Here is a 19,206-nt window from a genome sequence, read left to right as displayed (position 1 = left end):
AAGGACATAGAAGGAGAGGCCGAGCTGAACGGCATTCTCTAGTCAAAGCAACAAGACCACACGGAATGTCCTTTGTCAGATGGGCAGCCATGATCCTCAATCAACCAAACAGCCCGTGTGTGTGTGGCCCTACAGCTGCGTCGGCATCTGACTGGGGAGAAAAACAGTTGGCAAATAACTTGTCTTTGGGGCACCCCATAACAACAGCCTGGATGGAAAGAAAACTGGCTGCCTTCCATAGACTGCTTCCTGCCCACCTCTGTCATCACTGGGCTCTTGACTGAAGGCAGCACACAGGCTGAGGGGAAAATGAATCTTCCATTAGCCACGTGGGGTTTCTTAAAAGTTTCTTGGTATTTCTATGGGGTTTTCATAGTCCTATCTAGCTATCTGTCCATCCAGCCCCATACATAGCTTTAATGGGGAGGAGGGTTTAGAAGAAAAATACCAGCCGACCTGCTAAACCTCACGTCGCCCCTGAAGGTCCGATGTCTTTGTATTGGGGATTGAAGAGTGGGAGGGAATGTGTACTTAGTAGTGTAGGGGGTGTGTGTTGTGGTATGTTATAGATGTGTTTTGGAAGAATTTGTCTATGTATTGAGGCTGTGTGCATGCGAACCATGTGTCATGGAGTTGGGAATGGACGGGAAAGGGTGTGTTGTGACCTGGAAAGGGTGTGTGTGTATATCATGCCACTGTGTACTAAATTGGGTGAGAGGGTGAGAGAATGTGAGCATAGATGGATGCATCAATTTTCCAGCAGGCCGCCATTCTGTGCTGGCATTTCACTGCTGTTACAACCCATTGTGACTTTTCAGGGTCCCATTAAAAGAAACCAGCTCTCTGTGCATCAATGGATTTTAGCACTGCACAAAGCCAACTGATTTCCAAAATGGAATGAAAGACTCAATACACATAAAACTGTCTCTTTTTCCCCTCCTCCCCACTTTAGAAGACAGATCCGGCGCATTTTAAGGCCATTTCCTGATGGCTTTGGAAGCCCTTTCTTAGATTAGTGTGGGGAGAGCATATTTTGCCCACATGTAGATTCAAGGATAAAACGACAGATGTCTTTCATTAAACATCTCCGGAACGAGTTGTTCAGAAGGCAATATGTATTCACACGCTATCAATATTTCATAAAACTGTAATAGATGTTATCATAGATCCTCCATCCAATGTTTATTGTGCCCATAATTGCTGATACATTGCACCAGGTCCTTATACTTCCCCCAACACAGACGCCCAGGTACATGGGATTTAAATGAAGTGCAAGCCGAGTGCCACGATAAATTTAAAGAATTTGAAGTTGCTTGTTACTTCAGGCACTTTTGGGCCCAATGATAATGAAACAAATCTGTTTGCAGGAGGCGTTTTTATGGAAGTGTCTCCGAGAGAGCTGGCTCGGTGTAAATCTCTGCGCTGTGGCCATTAGAAAACATTTAAAGTGAAGCTAGACAAGCAACACGCACAGTCTCAAAGCTTGCAGGCCACAGGAAGCAAAGGCTCAAGGCAATTAGCTCTGCAACTAGACAATACTCCCCGATGACCACCAAGTTGGCTGCTAGCAAGGTACAGGCATGTGGTGGCTGAGCAGGAGTCTGGGAAGGGCAGTGTGAGGATGGTCGTGTGGTGCAGATAGGGATTGTGTTTCCTGATTCCTAGTCCTGTATGTAGGGTAGGAGTCTCTGTAGGGAAGCATGCATCTGGGTCTTCAGCAGTCAGTCTGCAGAGAGCCAGCCTAGAACAAGGTGGATTGAGTTGTACCTCTGTGCCTGAAAGAGCAGCCTGCTTTGTCTCTCTCTGTTTTTAGTTCTTGTGTGTTAGGATCCTGGAGTCTAGGAAATAAAGTAGTGTTATATTGCAACCTTTCAGAAAGTGTATTTTATGTTTTTACATCACTTCTCTGTGTGTATGGCATGAACATAACACAATGAAAATGTCAGTAGGCTGGAATGAGATGTGGGTCAGGTCAGAATTTGATCCTAAAGGTTTAGGGCTGGGATTATCAGTGGAGCCTAATTGGTGAAATGCTATAGAGTGTGTTCTGCAGAAGGTCAGACTAGATGATTATAACAGTCCTTTCTGGCCATAAAAACTATCAGTCTAAAGGCAGTTAGGAGCTCAGCTACCATGGGATTTAGGTGCCTCTCCCCCTTAAGATCTTTTGAAAATAGTAGCCCAAAAAAATCATCTTTTGAAATTAGAGTGATTTTATTTGAGATCCTTCATAGACCACCTGAGCATTTATCTTTTCTTAGGGCTGTTTGAAGCTCAGCATTCTAACCAGCTGGTTCCCAGGACACAGGGGAACTTTTCATTCTGGTTTTGTTCCCATAAGTCCAAGCCCCACGTTGAACTTCAGATTCAGATTAAACAGGAAAATTCACAAGCAAAATTCATCTGAAACCATTGACATGATGGGAGCTGAAATCATGCAACCCCCCCCAAAACCCAAACCAAAAGGGGGATCTGCTGGGAGCTGAATAAATCCAAATATCTTCATATTTGGCTAAACCCAAATCTTGGTATTTGGAATTTTTTTACAGGCTTTGCTGGCATCAGAGAGTGATTTGTGGAGCTGAAATAACTCAATGTCTTTTTCCTGCATGATATTTCCACCCTTCAGAAACTGAAATACCAGAAGAAGATTGGCTCTTGCATCATTCTTGCCCCTAAATGACTCCCAGATGCACTGAAATCAGGCTGAAAAAATGCGCAGTTCAAACACCAACGTGCACAAGTTCTTGGAACATGGACAGAACAACAGAACCCTCTGCACACAGCCCATGTGCACAACTATTGAGATTAACTTCATCTTCACCCATCTGTAACCACACATCATTTCCTGTCAACCACAGGCCCTGAAGGAATTTGGCAAAACGTTGATCCAACTTCTCGTGAAACTCTGACAGAACTGAACCTCAGTGTGTGAGACGTTTCACCCACCTTGACATCTCTGAACGGAGTTTCAAGTTCATAAGGAAACCTGACTTATTGATAGTTTAGCATGGTCTGGTTATTAAATAGAATTGTATAATATCCTCAATATCACACACCGTACATTTAACTGCTTAATCTACAATTGGAAAATGTAGCCAGTTGCTGCTACTCCTTTGAAGTATTATTTTCATAATAAAATGAGCATATGTCAGAACGCAGATAGACTGTTTCTATGTGCTCATTATCTACTACGTGGCTAGGTTTTTTACAGAGCACCCTGCTCTATAGTACCTGAACTCATATATATAAAAGAACATAGACACACAACATCTCTTTGGGCTGCATTAGTAAGAGTATTGCCAGCAGATCGAGGGAAGTGATTATTCCCCTCTATTTGGCACTGGTGAGGCCACATCTGGAGTATTGTGTCCAGTTTTGGCCCCCCCACTACAGAAAGGATGTGGAAAAATTGGAGAGAGTCCAGCAGAGGGCAACAAAAATGACTAGGGGTCTGGAGCACATGACTTATGAGGAGAGGCTGAGGGAACAAGGCTTATTTAGACTGCAGAAGAGAAGAATGAGGAGGGATTTGATACCTTTAACTACCTGAAGAGGAGTTCCAGGGAAGATGGAGCTAGGCTGTTCTCAGTGGTGGCAGATGACAGAACAAGGAGCAATGGTCTCAAGTTGCAGTGGGGGAGATCTAGGTTGGACATTAGGAAAACGTTTTCACTAGGAGGGTGGTGAAGCACTGGAATGGGTTACCTAGGGAGATGGTGGAATCTCGATCCTTAGCGGTTTTTAAGACCCAGCTTGACAAAGCCCTGGCTGGGATGATTTAGCTGAGGTTAGTCCTGCTTTGAGCAGGGGGTTGGACTAGATGACCTCCTGAGATCCCTTCCAAACCTAATCTTCTATGATTCTATGCCCTGCACTCTGGGGTAGTGTCACCTTTCAGTTTTTCGCTATATTAAACTCATAGTCACAATGCACCCAGTGAAGTTTTGTATCTTTTGAACACTGAAGTCTGACATCTTGAAGTCTAATTCGTCACATTTCCAATAGGGGAAGCATTTATTATATTAGACAAGTTGATGCAGCTCTCAGGTGGGGAGCGGCACTTATTCTCCATAATAATGGTGCAAAGTCCCCTTCCCTTTATTGCGTTATCTCACTTTAATCATGCATAGGCGCTCCCCAGTAATATTAATCAACAGCTCAAGCAGCACTTATCAGAACCCTAATGATTCATTTTCATGAGAGCAGAAACTTTGAAGAGGTTGCAATTGAGGAGCAAGCAGCAGAAGGAGAATTCGTTTGAAACTCTTTCTTCTTTCTTTATGTATGTCATAATTTCACCTGATATTAGTCTGGGATCCTTAAAATGCGAAAGAGCAGCCCTTGCAAATTCTTCACAAAATGCAGGCCAGACCCAGTGTTTCTGTCACTGGAAAAGGGCAGTGGCGAATAGTGTGAGACCCCAGCGCTGGCTGGAATTTTTTCCTCATGAAAAATGTTCCTGTTGGAAAATGTGTCTTTGTCAAAAATGAGTCCAGTTTTGGTGATTGTATTTCATTTTCCCACTGTAAAATTCATACTGAGAAATTTTGTACTGAGAGGAAACTTTCCATCTCGAAATGGTGCTTCCAATGAAAATACAGGGAACATTTCCCTTGGTCTTTCAAAGGAAAGTGCCAAATTTTTCCATTAAAAAAATGTCACAGGGGGATTTTTCCTATGACATTTCCACAGCAAAACCATGGGCTTTCCAAACAGCTCCAATGGCTGCTATAGTGGATGAATTAGCTCCATGGCCAATCTTGGAACTTTAACGTTCTGCTTCAGGGACTGCAGGGTGAATGTTACTGAACACAACCGAGGTCCAATAAAAAAGAACATCTCTGTCTGTGTGGCAACGATAACACTTAATATAGCTATTTTCCATCCACTACTGATCAGGATGCCCAACCTGAGACACTGGAAGATGGCCTGATTTGCAGAGGGTGGGTGCTCTGGGCTGTCTGAAAACTAGCTCTCAAGCTGGGCAACTGAATTGGAGGCACCCCAAATCACTAGCAACTTTTGAAAAGTTTGGCCGTAGATTTCCGAGTGCATCATGATGGTGGACAAGAAGCACAATGCCTGGTTTTCAGAGAGGGAAACAGAAGCATAGACGGGCAAAATGACTCACCCAAGGGCTCACAGGAAGTTAATGTCAGAACTGGGAAGAGGCCACAGGGTTCTTGGTGCCTTGTCCCATGCAACACACCATGCCAGCCCAGCTTGGAGAATGTAACACCTGTCCCTCTGTGAAACCCTGTCCATTTCTAGAACATCATCTCTTGGATGACCCCCAGATGTTCAGAACTTTCTTATCAGTCCTCACTTATAGGCAGCTCTGGGTTCCAAGCAACATCGCTGAAAAACAGCAAGGAAAAGCTCTTCTTGAGGCATTTGGAGATTGAGCAGGAACAGGAATAAACATTAATCTCTTGAGAGACCAGTCTCCCGAAAGCCATATTTCACAGACTTCACAGGCTTGGAGAACTCTTGACAAATCCCTTGGGTGAAATCCTGGCCCCAATAGAATCATTGGCTTCAATGGGTCGGGACTTCACCCCTGGAATTTTGGATGCTTGTTCAAACTGAACCCTAGAATTGTGCCATTTCATATGACACCAGCACTCAATATGCCTTGTGGCAAGACAATGGATTTGTTCCCTGCAATGCCATTGCTTCTGTTTTTTTGCTTTTTTTTTTTCAGAGCAGGGATGGGGGAGTGAGAGAAAAGAGAGATTCTGGGCCAAGTCTGATCTCTGCATGGTTTTACCCTGTTACCACAATCATACCAGCACACACACTTGCAGAAGATTCTGTACAAATCCATTACAGCCAGTAGGACTTCCTATATCATACTAGGATATCATAAAAAACACACTCTCAGGCATAAGCCAGCGATCCCGAGTGTGACCGCTTGCAGTGCCTTGTTATGTCTCATGGTGGAAAAGGAATTAGCTCCCACTACTACAACAGTATTTCTCCTCCCCCTTATTTCTAGAAGGGCTGGTGGGATGGCACGGGAGTGGTGGTGAAGGCCTGCTGGGGGATGTGTGCAGGTACAGGAGGCCTTTGCATCAATACAGTAGAGGACATTGTCCAGATTTTAAATACAGAATATGCAATATAGCATCCAGTGGGATCCTGTGTTAGCCATGCTCAAACCTCATTAGCTCAGTGCTGTCTGAGGCGTGGGGGGCCCCAGAAGAGAGGGATTCATGTCAAAGAGAAAACCAGGCAAGTGGTACTTTTAAAAGCAGTTGAAACTGAAATGATGAATGCACTGAATGCGGCTGGTTTTGCTTTGACTTGCCTGCTTTATTTCATCACAGGAGTTTCTCCTGCCCTGTCCAACCTCTCTGCATGATCAGTAGCAATAGGCGCCGTTGCTCTACATTTTGGTAAACGTTTCCTCTCCCTGCCGTGCTGGGTGCATGTTGGGTCCTATCCTCCACCTGAGAGGTGGCTGCATTTCAGGACTGATGTGTGAGTATTAGCTCATTAGATACATTCGGAACCTTTGGAAAGAAAGAGGCTGCGTGACACGTAAGACAGAGGATGGGGCTGAAGAAATATCTAGATGAGGATGCTAATAATAGGTTTGTACCGCACCTGTAGCAACTGAGCTCTGACTTGGAAGATCCCATATTAATGTTTGATAATAACGTCACCAAGAACATCAGTAATCATAAAAACAAAACAAATACTAGCAATGGCGATAGATCTTGATTCCCAAGAGCAGAGAGCTGCGTGACACTTACGACAAGTTAAAGTCTTGCAGAGCCCAAGGAGAGCAACGAAGCACTTGGACGGTTTTAAGGTTTTGGAAACAATTTAAAAACAATTGCCGGGGAGCTAGAAAGCCAGCAGTGGCTGGAGAACAGCTTCCGAGTTGTGGTTTACGAAAGAGAAGCAGCCAAGAGCTTGGATCTGAAGTTTTAACCAAAGCTCTGGAGTCTATGCTGGGTATCTCCTGGAAACAGGCTGTGTTGGGAAGTCTTATGTCCTTCTGGGCCCAGAAGGACATATGGAGAGAACAGTTATGTTGGTGCTTCTGGTTTGTGCCGCAGAAAGGAAGACCAAGTGTTCTGTGCGGTGCTATGGACCTGGGACTCTGGGGTCTAGTCTTAACTCTGCCACTCACCTGCTGGGTGATTTTAGGCATGTCATTTTGCCTCCATCTGTTTATCTTGACTGTAATCTCTTTGAGATGGGAGCTGTCTCTTACTTCGTGTATGTGTAGCTGCTGCCACTATGGGGCCCTGATCTCAGCATAGTGTAGGCCTCTAGCTCCATAGTGATAGAAGTAATAAATCATGATGAATCAGATACTCCATAAAAAGGTTCGTTCTGAACTGAGAATTAAAACAGGTGTATGGCTGAGGGAAGCTTCCATTTCCCATCATACACTTAGGGCAGAACAAATATTTTCAGCCTGTGAATCACTTTTGTTATGTATATCTCAAGCAAGAACAAAGGTAAAGTTTCCTTGACAGAGAGAGCACAGTGTGTTTCTCCTCTGTCACATGCTGCATCATGGCGGCTTAACCAAATGAGAGGGCCCCTGCTGACTCTTTAAATATATAACTTCAGTACATAGAAAGCAAAACCCCTCGCAATGACATAGCTACAGCCACCACAGTGGGGAGGTGTGATTCGATCCACACCAGCTCATCTGTCCCTGGAGACGACAGAGGGGGGAGAAAAGAGGACATTTGATTTGATTTAATGTGACAGCTAGTGTTCAGCACTCATTGGAAAGGGGAGCTCTGGAACAAGAATATGGTTCAAAATGATGAAGGAGTGATGGCTGCTGTAGGGTGCTGGAGCTGTGAAAGCTGGTTCCTTTTTATTACAGCCACAAGTCCCCCTCTTCCAGCCCAGCTTTAGTTATAAAGTTCTCACTGCAGAGTGAACTTGTGCCCTGGCATCACAGCTCCTTTGAGAGCAGATGAAGGAGGATGAACAGACCTTCTTGCTCACGTTCTCCGCTTGCCCAGCTATCCCCCGCCTCCCCCCATCAAAACTGAGCCTATACTGCTCATGGTTAAAACAGTGCATAGGGCTCAGAAGACTTGGGTAGAAGTCCTCAATCCCTTGCAGGCTTCCTGCATGTCCTTGAGCAAATCACAGAGGTGTTTGGATGCAGGAGCTGCATATACCTAAAGCAAGAGACAGCTGCTGGTTTTGCTGAGAGTCAGGCATCTCAATGAGCATTCCAGGCTTCGTTCCCCAGCTATAAAATGGGGATAATAATTCTCTCTCTCTGTTCAGATTGTGAGCTCTCCCAGGTGGGGACTGTGTTTCCATACCCCTCTGTACAACACGCTGCTAGCGCAATGGGTTTTTTTATTTCACACAGGCCATTAAACCACCTTCATGAGCTGCAATTTTCCTTCAGTACTTGGCCTGAATTAAATGCACTGCAAGATAAAAGGCTCCATGTTCCCCCCTGTCATTTGGGTTTCTGATCTGGTCCCTGTTCTTGAATCAGGCTCTCAGATTCTGGTCTGGGGTCCAGTTCGACAAACGGTCCCCTTGATGCTTTTCAAATCCCCTTGACAGGAATGCCTGAGAGCTGAGCTTGCATAGTGGATTTGCTCCCTGCATTTGCACAGCCTCCTTGAATAGCTCATCCAGCCGCGTTCAGTGCCTAAGACAGAGCCTCAGCAGCCTCATGCTACACTGACTTGGAAAAAAAATAGGGCTGGGAATGTCAGAGGAACCTAATGGAGTTAGGCACCTAAATCCCATTGGCTTTCAATAGGATATCATTGGGAATTAGGCACTGAGGTACTATCTGCATCTTTAGGCACCTAAATACCTTTAAAAATCTAGCCCTGTGTTCCCAATTTCCAACTCCTCTGTAAACCCAGCTGTGGTTATTAACATTCCCGAGAAATATTTCCCATCAAATGTATTAAGAGGAAGGGAGGATCTTGCCTAGTAAAACAACTTCTGAAAGCTCCATGGAATATATATTTACACACACTAACTTCTGGGCTGCCCCCCGTGCTTTGTGATTATCCATGGGTTGTGGTCAGCCGAGTTTACTGCGGCATCAGTAAATCATTTAGGGATTCACAGGGCTAGTTTTAAGTCCTAACAGTGAGTCATCATCCCTGCCCATTTGAGATGTATCAGAGCCTAATAAATAAGTGCAAGAGGCATGTGGTGAGGGCTGCATTTGAAATAGATTTTTTTTCACAGCAAACTTTGCTTTGAAGGGTCTGAAGCAGGTTAATGGGGCTCGTTAGGTGTTGTTTCATCGTCCGACTGGAAGCTAGCAGGAATCACAGGTAAATCCCTCTTCCATTCTGTATAATTAGAGATAATAATGGGACTGCCATAGGAACTCAGGACAACATCTACAGAGGGACTTAGGTACCAAACTGCCACTTTAGGCACTTAAGTCCAACATTTAGCTGTCACTGAGCTCTTCAACCCCCTGCTCAGCTGCCGCCTAACCCTGTAGGCACCTGAACTCCCTAGGCACCTTAGCTTCCGCTGGTAATATCTCCTAGGCACCTCTGTTTTCACCACATCATGATGCCACTGAGCTGCTTGCGGCCTAGCTTTCACCTGAGCCTTGGCGTCAGTCCCACACTAGGCCTTTCCCCACCTGTCTTGCCCGCAAAGCCTGATCCGGCATGTCCATGCCTGCTAGATTGGGCCTTCCACAAAAGGCAGCCAGGGGGGTACCAGCGGAGACATTTTTTCGACTGGCGCATGTGAATCCCAGACTACCCAAGGGGTTGGGGAGCTCATCTGGGAGGCGGAACGCCTGTTTTCAGGGCCCCCCTCTGCCGCCTGACTTGGATTTGAATCTTCTCTATCCCGGGTGAGGGCGAGTGGATATTCTGCTCTCCCGTCGAAGCTGTTCTGCTGTGTATTAAATCATTCGCTGGTCACTGGGGCAGAGCGAGACAGGGTGAATGACTTGATGGCCCAGCGCTCAGGGTACTCACACGGGAGAGCCAGCTCCCAGTTCCTGATCTATTAAGTATGTCATACAAAGTGGAGCTGCTTCTACAAGAGAGATTGAAGCAGCCTTACCCCAGGATATCCCATAGCCCAGTGGCTACGGCATTCATGTGGAAGGGAAAGCCCTGTTCAGATCCTTTCTCCTCACCCGGCAGAGGTAGGAATTGAACCCTCATCGCCCATGTCCTGCTTGAGTATTCTAATCACCAGGCTTAAAGTTATAAGAAAGACACCTCCTTCTCCCCCAGAATTTTGAATGGGGCCTCATCAGTGGGTGTGCTCTGAGCGTGTCTACCGGATTGGGCCTTGTGGGCAAGGCAGGGGTAGGGCATCCATTTCCCCTTGGTTTGTGGATGACTCTGGGGCTTGGGCAGGAGACGGGTGTCTGGATGCCTCGAGGGAAGCAGCAGTGTGCGTGACCAGCGGCAGAAACGTAGGCGGCGAGGGAACTTCCACAGCAGAAGTTTCGGCCCTTGTGGGGTTGGGTGGCCAGTGGGCGCAGGTTTTGTGAACTGCAGCGGTGCCCCAAACTGGCAGGTAGCCACTTACAGCTGGGATTTGGTATCTGTGTACCCTTGTGGGTCTGGGCTGTGTTGAGAAGCTGGGTCTCCTGCCCCTGAGCTGAGTGTGCGAACCCTTTGGCCATTGAGTGGGAGGCTTCTCCAGCCGTGTTTCATGCAGGGCCCAATTTCTTAAGCGGCTTTTGAAAACACCTCATGCAAGACAGGCTGAGGAACAGCGGGTTTAAGGATTCTGTTACACCTCCGGTGCTTGGGAGCAGCTCAGTTTAGGTGCCGTGAGACAAAGACACCTCCAGGGTTAGGCAGCAGCTGAGCAGGGGTTTTGAGGATTGATATTTTGGGCCTAGGAGCAGTTAGGCCACTCCATCCCTTGGTGGATCTAGCCCTGCCTTCCAGCTGAGCAAAGCGGAGTATCTAGCACCCTGGGAGAGAATCATGCCCTATGCTTTAATAACAGACCTGAAGGAAACCAAAAGGAAACAGGAGGGAATTGATGTTTTTCAAATGAAAAGGAGAAAATTGCAGCAGGCGGGAAAGCAAGTTTATTTTCAAGCTTCAGCAAGGGGTTAAAATAAGTCAGTGAAAGTAGTAGGAAACAAGGACTTCTGCGGTCCCCTTTAAAGACCTGCTTCTCTCGTGTCTTGTCAGCAGAAGCATGAGATCAGAGCGCATGAAACCCATTTCGTAAGGGATCATTTCACAGCACCTCAGGCCCAGCTATTTGGATCTTTCTGATCAGGGCTGAATGTCTTGAGCTAAAAGGCTGGAATCCATAGATCTTGCAGTCAGAATAAATCTGGGCATCAGGGACATTTATTAAGATGGAGGCGTGCGTTCAAAAACGGCTCTTCGGCAAAGGTAGATCAACAGTTATTAATCAGCCCTCAGTCCTTCCCCAGCAGAACTGCAGCACGACGCAGAGGTGTAGCCAAGATACAGTCATTTAAAAGCACAGCTGTCACCACTACAGACGCTATACTTGAGATTGACACCCAACTCTCATGTCTCTAGATTTCATCCATCACAGAAATAGCTCCTGATCGAAGCAAATAGCCCTGATGACAGAGAGACAGAAGGAGGTGGAAGTCCATGATTTTATAAGTGCCAGTGTCCACCCCGTATAGAATATAAAGGAGGACTCGGGGCCAGATTCTCAGCTGGTGTAAATTGGCATTATTCCTTCAAAGTCAAAGGAGCTCTGTCACTTTACATCAGCTGGGACCCTGCCCCAGGGACCTATCTCTAAAGATAGGCATCCATGTTTCTGCACCTAAACAGCTGTGTGTAATTACCTCCGTTATACATTTTGGTGCCTGAGTTTGAAAAGACTGCCCCAACATCTAACCTGCAGGCGGTACAGTCTGGACCAGGGGTTCCCAATCATTTTGGCTCAAGGTCCACAAATATCATTTTTACAACCCTGAAGGGCCACCAGTCTATCAACTCATGAAAAAAATGTGTTGCCGTGTACGCTATTAAGGACCACACGTCACTGCATATTTACAGTAAACGTTCTCATGCTACTGTTCCCATTTTTACATTCACTATTTTACACCTACAAACTACTCACAGTGTGTCACACGCTCACAGACTAAGCACGAGTGTAGATGAGTGACTGTCACTACACACTGAAGCACACGGCCTGGCAGCTAAGTCACAGTGGGTGGCCTGCTAAGTACAGGCCAAACCGGAAGGCACTGATTTTGAGAGTCTTGCCTCTCCTCAAACACGGTGGGTCCTAGCTGCTCTGCCAGCAGCCCCCCTCCTGCAGCTAGATGGAAGGAGTTCAGCGTGGAGGCTGCCTCCTCGCTGATCTCCCATCCTCCTGGCTGCAGCAGGGAAACCGCATGCATCCTGTAGCTCTGTGCGCTCTACCTGCCAGGGGGAGGGGAGTGCTGATCTCCAGTCCCCTTGGCTGCAGCAAGGAACCTGCACCAGTTTTGTAGCCGCGCGGCAACGCACTACACCTGGGTCCTTCTGCAGCCAGGGGGACAGGAGCGGTGGGCCACTTTGAAAGACGCCACAGGTCACAGGTTGGGAACCACTGGTCTGGACCATCAGATACAAACACTGGGTGAGAAGCTATAGGTCAGTCTTATCTTAGGTAGAGCTGGCTGGGTCTTCTCCATCATAATCTTTGACAGAAAATGTGGTTTCTGCAAAATCAACATTTTCCATAAGAAAATGCTCATTTTTCGGAATTTTTTTTGATTTTCCATCGGGAAAACTGGAACAAAATGTTTCAATGTGGATTGGGCTGCTATTAATCTGCATCAGCTGAGCTGCTGCAATGCATCATGGAAATTGTAGTTCAGGTGTGTCATGCACCCATGCTGCCCTATGGGCTGGACTATATATCCCACAATGCACTGTGGTCTCCTCTGCATAAGGTGATCAGCTAGCAAGTGTTGAAAATCAGGACAGAGGTGAGGGGTAGTAGGCACCTATATAAGAAAAAGCCCCAAATATCAGGACTATCTCTACAAAATCAGGACATCTGGTCACCCTACCCCTGCAGCTGTGAGGGATCATGAGGCATGCAAACTACAACTCCCACGAGGCAATGCAAAAGCTCCAGCCAACGCAGTACAATGTTGAACTGAGCCAAAAATGAATCATTTTGACATTCACAAATTCAAAGCTTTCACAATTTCTGTTCTGCAAAAAATAATTTTATGTTTTGATTTGTCATCCCTAATCAGGATAAAAAATAGCATCAAAATATTGGAATTTCCCCTCGGACAGAAATTCCAGTTTTTGGATCACCTGTAGACTCAGGGTAGCATCAATGAAACATTGACCAGCTAATAAGAAGTGCCTGCTGTTGACACTATAGCTCACCTGACACACTGAGAGCAGTACACATTGTCACCCAGCACACAGCAAACGCTATTCTAAAGAGCACCGGGCAGTATTTAGTTACATCTGCAGCAGCCTGGGATTTGCTTCGTTTTTAATGTTTTATTCATTCTCTGTTTTAATTGATGTTCATGGAAGTGACGCATAATGAGGACAGGTACTCTGCAAGCTCCCTCACATCACAGCTGTGCCAATACACCGCCATTTCAACCCACTGTGCCCCTTGTGATGCAAATCCCGTGCTCCCCACGCAGCTCTGCCAATGCACAGGAGTCATGATTTGCAGCAACCTCTCCTGGGCTTCTCCTTGATCTCCTGACCCAATCCCACCCCAGCTTTACCAATGTCCTTCAGTCCTAACAGACATCACAGAGAGGCAGTTTTCCTGTTATTCAGTCTTTTTTCCCCCTCTAGACTTCCTTCCATTACTTCTAGCTATACTTCTTGGTCCCTCCCTAGCTAATTCTCCTCTCTCTTTGGTGCCTCTCAGATCTTTATCATAACCCACCTCTGGCCACTGTTAACCATGCTACAACTAGACCTCCCCGTAGCCTAGTACTGTGGACATCATACACTTACCCACCTATGCAACGTAAGCTGGTGAAGTCTCCTTTCAGCTCCAGACAAAGGCTCCATGCTCTACACTGAGTCAAAAATTCACCCCATCTAAGGTCTGGCTTCATTACCAAAAAGATAATGCTAGGTTAACATGACATGAACCCCCTCAATATGGCTCAGCCTAGGCCAAGTTCAGGGTTCCCTACATCCATGACACCTATTCAAACCTTTGCTATTGACCACCTCCCACCACCCTTACATGCCGGGTGGAGTCCAGTGAGCTGCAGCTGCCCCAGTCAGCCAGCAGTAATTAACGTACAGCTCCCAGCAGGATTCCTAGATTCCAAGGCCAGACAATCTAGTCTGACCTTCTCAGCCAACCTCTGCCGACAGGGTGGGGCAGCAAGAGAATCCTGCTTCCCTGTTACAGCTCAATCATTGTCTATTTGCATTTCATTGCACTTACCCCTAGGCAGATTCTCTTGGAAATAAGGCAAACTTTTTAATGGTGAGAGTAATTATCCCAGGGTTGTGGTGGACTCTCCATCACTGACAATTCTGCTAAAAGATCTGCTCTAGGAATTATTCTGGGGAGGGTCCCCAGCCTGCATCATATGGGGCAGGGGAGGTGGGGGGAGTATCAGACTGGATGATCACAGTGGTCCCTTCTGGCCTTGGAATCTATAAATCTATGGCCCAAGCAGATTCAGCTCTGTCAGGGAGTACAGCTGTATGCGTCCATCATCCTGAGTAAACACTGGCCTTCTGCAGGGAGACGTTTCCTGTCTGAGATTACCTGGAAGTGGTGATAATATTTAGCACTATCTTGGTGGGCCAGAGTGGCTACATCTGTGTGTGCGCTAATGGTTATCGTAGTGGTTTGGTTCTCAGGAGACGTGTTGTTCTAGGCATCACTCTGGTGCTGCCTGGTCTTTGATAAGTCGCTGCACCTTCTTTCCTCTTTATCTGTCTTAGACTGTGAGCTCCTCGGGGCAGGGACTCTCTATCTTATTACATGCGTGAACAACTCCCAGCGCAACAGGACCCAGCTCTCAGGGGGAGTCTCTAGCTTCTACTGTAATATAAATAACACTGATGAGTACCACAACCCATTGCTAACTATAGCGTTATAAAGGAACCAGAACAGGCAAATACACACAGGCTATGAGGAATACAGCAAAAGCTCCTCTAAAGGTTTCACAACCGTCCCTATAAAGCATTTTGAAGAGCGATAAAAATGGAAAGCAGGATATTAAGGTCCAGCCTGGAGAATGAAGCTAATTCCTTGTCCTATGAAGAGATGGTCATAAAATATTAATCGCGAGTTTAAAAAAAGAGGAGCAATTGACTGCAGTTAAATATATCCCTGTTAAGTAAGGGTCTGGCCACTGCTAGCCTCTGACCAAAGGCCAGGGAAATGCATGTTTTCTTTAAGAACCATTAACTCTAATGCCAACGTTAATGGCTCTGGCACTGTATGTCTCATCTTCTACACACGCTGTGACAGTCTTTATTTAGGCGCTGTGCTAGAGCCTGGCTTCCTGTGAATACCCTTTGCCTCTAAATAATGAGGCGTTAGCAGATCTAGATTCCTTAAACAATGGAGAGCAGAAATTCAGGTCATATCTGTCTCTCCTCCCCGACCCTACACTTTCTGAGTGAAGTTATCGAATCAGACACGATGGCACAGACTTCATCAGTGTCTGCTTTTCACATGGGGACACCGTTACACCTTGCAGTGGCCCAAGTGACCGTGCATGGCTTTGCAGCTCTGGGAAGTACTCTCTGTGGAGAAATGGGTCACGAGTGAAAATGAGCTGAGCCGTTTCCCTTTCTTCTCCCTTACTGGATGTGCGGACTCCTTAATGCATCACAGCACAGCTCAGTAGAGACTCAGGAAATGTAGCACTCCCTGCAGTCCATACACGTGGCTGTGCCAATGCACTTCTCATGATTTCTGGCACTCCCCTGGTATTCCAAATCCTGGGCTTCACACACAACTTTCTCCTGACCTCTTGCACTCTGTGATCCTAACAGCATCCCAATGCAAGAGGTCAAAGGGCTCATTGGCATCTGGTAGTGAGTTTCAGCTGGCCTGACCAGTTGTGTGTATCCCAACTCACGAGTGTCATAACCTGTGTCTAAAAAGTGTCATGTAAGATATCAATAGAAGCTAATATAATACTGATCATTAATATCGTTGTGTGGTGTAGGTATGGAGGGCACATTCCAAATTACAAAAACATTGGGAATTATGTTCTTTAAATGTGTCTGCCAGGCAGGGCTAAAGTCACCCCACCCCAGACAACGGAATGGGGTTCTGCCATCTTGAAGGTACTTCCAAGGCTCATTGAGAGACAATGCAATTTATATAAAAGGTAAACAGAACTATCAAGCCAACAAGGGGAGGAGATAACCACTCAGCTTGATGGCATAGGGAGGCAATTGCAGGAAACTGCTCAATTTTACTTTTAGCAAACACCAGCGGGGGAAATGGCACGGAGCTTCCTTCAGCAAGAGACTGTATGTTTCCTTCCTCAAGTCTTGGAAAAACTTTACTTTGTGGGGTAACCTTCCCATTTCAGAGGTTCACTGGACTATAAAAGAGAGTGGCAAAACCCCTAAGGGATCCTTCACCGAAGACGACAAAGGAACCAAGCACTTTGGACTTTGTGGAAGATCCTAATAAAAGGGTGGTCAGCCATGTTGCTGGAAGGCAGAATTACCTTGAACAAACGTGGTAGCTCGTTGTGTTAAGTCTTAGCCACTAGAAAGAATTTTTAACTTTTCTTTGTCTGTAACCAATTCTAACTCTAGCCTTTGTGCTTAAACTCACAATCTTTTTTTGGTAATAAACTTGTTTTACTTTTAATCTAAACCAACCCGGTGCTGTGTTTGATTTAAAGTGATTAACTCCAGTGAAAGTGACAGGCTGTGCATTTTGTCTCTTTAGAGGAGCAAACAAACCTTATTATTCCTCCGAATGGTCCAGGAAAGGGCTGGACATCGCGGCGCACACAGTTTGGAGAAAATTCAGGACTGGGAGTGTGTTGGTGTCATCCCAGCAGAAGGTAACTGGGGTGATAGAGACCAGAGTGGACCTATTGCATTCCAGGTTGCTGGAATAAGAGTTGTTGAGCGCGAGCTGCTTAAAACACAGATGCTCATTGCATGCTGGCTGGAAGTGTCCAGACAAGGGAGCAACTTCAGCAGAGCATTTTAAGACACTCAGGCAGTACTTAATTTGTGCTAGGGCTCGCCAGAGCTGAGCCCCGGCACCTCTGGCTTGCCATACCAGTTAGAAAGTAAAAAAATGCTTGAGCCCTGGCACCTCTTTCAGTACAAATTAAGCACTGCCCTTAGGGTTTACAGGGCAAGTGGCGACACAGCCCCTCACTGGTCTGGACTACATCCCAGAATGTGTCACGCTCCCTGCTATTCCAGGCGTGAGCTCCATACAGAGCTCTGCCAATGCACTTGAATCATGACTTGCAGCAACCTCTGCTCTGCTAGTCCTCAATGCCCGTCATCCTAATGTCATCTGGGGTGTGTGTGAGCCTCCTCTAGTGGGACGCTCCAAACAAGGCGAGATAAAGGCTTCTTACTTCACCGTGCAGGGTACCATACCTCATGCTTGACCATTCCTAGCCAGGTATACCTCCACTTGTGCTGGAACCCTACAAAATGACAACCTTTATGGGTGCTACTCAGTGACTGGCAGGCTCAGAGTCTCCAAGGGGTGGACCTGTTTGCCCACTGCCTTGGTCATAGAAGGAGTGACCTGTCAGGGCGTCTAAGCCCGTTATAAGCCCAATATACTAACTAGCATTCTCCTAGTATTGACCTACACTGGTGATAATATGATGGTGCTTCTTCAAGTATTGACTGGCTTTGATGAAAATATGCTGGGGCTCCTCCTGGATATTGACTACCATTGATGATGATGATAGAGCTTGCTGGGATATTGAACTGGTCAATCTTGAACGGTATGTCCTGTTGTATTAATTTAGATAGAATCAACTGCAACAGTCCTAGGTGTCTGCTTTGTCACTGATTATCTTTAATTGGGCCTCATGCAGACTGTGTGGGAGAAAACGGAACATGTGTGAGAAATTGTTTCCTCTTTTTTTCTTTCCACACTATCCCCTTCCTGCCCTATTTATTTCCCCATGGGGGATGAAAACCTCTTCCAGCAGGAGGCAATGACATTTTCCTCACGACACAAACACTATGAAGTCAGGATGCAATGCCCGTGACAGTCTTGAAGACTGCAGAGCTACCACCAAGATCTGCATTATGGTGTCCCTAGTGGCCCCAATGACGACCAAGGCCCATTGTGCCAGGAGCTGCACGTGGAAATCTGGAGAGATCCCCCTGCCTAAAAGAACTACACAGGGAAGTAGAGGTGAACCTATGACTTGGGAAAACTGGTTTAAATTCCCTGGTTTGCCACAGGCCCATACTGGTATAGGATAAGATACCTAGACTGTTAGCACAGGTGTACCTGAGGTAGGCTGTTGTCTCAGAGAGCTCTTTTTCAAGGCCACTTTTTCTGTGCACAGTTCAGCTAGTTCTTGTCTTGTCTCCTTTAAAGAATATGCACACAAAATCCAATAAATAGCCAAGTCCCAATCGCATTTCCAGCTCTGTACACCCCGTCTGTATATTGTATCCAACAACACCTCCTGCAGATCCTCAGGGGACACACAGGCCTGAAATCTTAATTAAAAAGCAGAAACCAGTGTTTTCATGCTAGGCTGATACAGAGACCTCCCCCCCCCTCTGTTGACAATTCTTACGCAAGCTCCTACTGTGTCTGTGGAATTGCTAATTTAAAGAATGCTATGGATTTGTGCAATGCAGGGCCTGTGTCAGCAAAGCTTAGCATCAAGAGGATGAAACCGCAGTCACTGATCACTTTTGTTGTTAACAATTTTTTCCAACCCCTCCCTCTTCTGCTTATGAAACACCGGAGGGAATTTTGTCAGGAACTGGACACCTGTAGGAGAGCTATTAAACTGGCACATCAATAGGCAAGACTAATTTTATACTTGTGGCTAAATGGTGATGGAGTGTGGAGCAAGAGAAGAGACTTCAAATGGAGAAGTCTCCCTTGGAAAGTGGCGCGGTCGGGAGAGAAAAGGTGTTTTGAAATGGCAATTGACAGGAAACAAATGCATAGGTAGCTGTAGCTGAGAATGGGACTCAGGAAAGCTGGAAACTATTTTTCGCTCTGATGCTAACACACGTTAGAAGCATATGGAAATCACTAGGCCAACATTTT

The sequence above is a fragment of the Emydura macquarii genome, unplaced genomic scaffold (genome assembly GCF_026122565.2).
Source record: "Emydura macquarii macquarii isolate MOO-44397 ecotype Brisbane River unplaced genomic scaffold, CSIRO-AGI_Emac_v2 contig_3113, whole genome shotgun sequence".
NCBI classification, from domain to species: Eukaryota; Metazoa; Chordata; order Testudines; family Chelidae; genus Emydura; species Emydura macquarii.
This window is presented reverse-complemented; position numbering follows the sequence as displayed.